Consider the following 2,656-nt stretch of genomic DNA (forward strand, 5'->3'; position numbering starts at 1 on the left):
GATTATGTGGTGCTTCGCTTTAAAAGTTACAGCACCCCTGTTTGTATGTGTCAGTCTGGACCATCACAGTCATGGTTTGTAAGCAACCATGTTTTTTTTTTTTCTTTCCTTTTTTAATTAGGGATTATGATCCACTGCGATAATCTACAATACAATGTTGTTTTCTCTATCTTAAAACAATAAAATAATAGAAAAGTTTGTAAAAAATATCTGTATGGGAGCACAGTTGCATGCTGGGTAACTGCCCTCCCACTTAGTTTAACCCAATAGTGGTACAATTCACAAACCAATGTGTTGATAGACAGAGAGGGTGGGTCTGGTTTAACCCAACAAATGATACATGCAGTTACACAACTGTTGGTCAAATCAAAACCCAATGGCACGCACCAAGGGTTGGGTTAGAAATCAATTCATTTTATTTCATTGTCTGGGCGGGGCAACTATAACCCTACAGACGGATTGCATATGTAATACTTATGTTTGGCCAAGCACACACAATTTCATACCCAATTCTGTCAAGATAACCCCAATGTTGGACCAAATTCTGTCTACAATTTCTAACCCAGCAGTTGAATTCACCACCAACAGAAATCATCAGCATCGTCACTGCACATTGGGAGTAGTACACAAAACATAACACACACAAAACATTAAAAAACATAACTCTTGCATTCACGTGAAGACAAAATACACAATATGTTCTAATAATAAAGTGTTCAACAACCTTTTAATATCAATTGACTGTGTAAATAACTGAAAGTTTTTTATTTTTTTTGCATAGGTGGTGGGAAAATATGGTTTCAATGTATAGTTTGGATATTTGTTTTGTCATTTTACTGTTAAGTTAATGATAGGATCATGGTTTACCTATGGTCATAGCTATGGATATGCATCTTTATGTATAACCTTTTGTTTATTTGAACTCAATCTGGAGTAAGAGTGTTTTCTAAATGCCAAAACACTTCACTAATACATAGCAAAGTATGTTGATATCCTAGAAAAACACATTAACATCAAACATCAACTATATCAAATTGTGTCTACAGTACACTACACTACAGTATACTGTGCATACTAAAACGTGTAAGATTCAGCATTGCATTTCGTGAAATGACATCTCAAATAACATTTTTCTCCCTGAAATTTACGTTGTTCACATTACAATTGTACCCAGTACACTCAAACTATGACATGTGTAGGCAGTATAGCCACATGTAACAGTACTAGAGGTATATACATTTGGTAAAATATAAAATATAATATACAAGACTGCATGAACACCATAGCTACTGAAAGTGGTGTACAAATATATGCAAAACAAATCGAAAATAGAATTTATTCACAGTAACAATGTATGCATCAATTATTAAGGTGTTTATACTTTATCTAATAATTAAGTTCTACAGATGGTGAGTTCCTCCAGAATGTAACAATATCCCCAAAACCCAATACCAGATTGGCATTAACAATCGCTTTTGATATATCCTGGAATATCACACCCTTCAAGTCGTGTAGAAAAGTTTCACACACTCCTTGGCACTCGAGATGATCCCAGATGTTTCCAGAACACGCATGACCCCCAAAATGAATTGATCAGTCTAAAGTTTTTTTTTCCATTAATTCTTTAAAATTAGTGAAGACACCTACTTTTCTCAAATAATTACATGGAATACCAAGTGACAAAAGTATTGACAAGCTCTAATGAGAATGTACAGAAATAATGGATTATCCCAAATGAGAATAAAACAAAGAAACAACAGATAGACACAATCTTTCTTATTTGCATGTTTTATTTAGTTCAAAGGTACTTTTTATTATTTTCTATAGGTCAATCATGTTGTGGTCATCTGATTTGTTTGTAAGCACGTTTCCTTTTTTGTCTCTGTTTCACATGGCCACTAGAATTGTCCCAGGGCAATGTCTTAAGAGTAGGAAACATTTTTATTACAGTTCTTGATTTCAGAATATCCAGGAAATCATTGCAGGTTGATTCACCCTTGCCCATAATTATGTCCACAAGTTCAGTGGCTGGGTCCGCTGATATACGATACCTATCCATGGGTGTGATTAGTTTTCGTTCATAGATAAGTGAAATAAGGTTGAAGAGATTGTCGCTATCCAACATCAGGGTGTTTTGAAGCGTTGTCTTGTTTTTTCTTATATTTTCTTGTGCTGTCCTGACTGTATCGCTGCAGTCCAAGTATCCGGGTTGTCCTTGGTGTTGTGCTGCATAAGGCAGTGCCTTCAGTTCAGGTCTGATTGCTGTTACTTCATTATTCTGTAACATAGCGATGAAACCATGACAGAATTCTTCACCCTTACACATCATTTTGTCCAAAAGCTCAACAGCTGATGTGTAGGGTGAGTGCATGTCCCTGAGTTGTCTGTACCCCACATTGCCAACAAGATCCGCTTGGAAAGCACAATTGATGAAAAATCGCACATCTGACATGATGATTTCTTGTATTTTTGGCTTGTTTACCCTTAAAATCTCTGTAAACGACATTCCCGGCATGAAACGGAATCCTTCCGTCTCTGTTTCAAAATCCATTGCTGGTTGACCACACCAATGCATTTTCTTCAGATCAGGAAACCTATCTGTAAGTTTTGCATCTTTTAGCAGAGACAGGAACACTTGGCAAATCTTTTCACCCTT

Source organism: Nannobrachium achirus, assembly GCF_963921795.1.
Source record: "Nannobrachium achirus genome assembly, chromosome: 11".
In the NCBI taxonomy this organism is placed as follows: Eukaryota; Metazoa; Chordata; class Actinopteri; order Myctophiformes; family Myctophidae; genus Nannobrachium; species Nannobrachium achirus.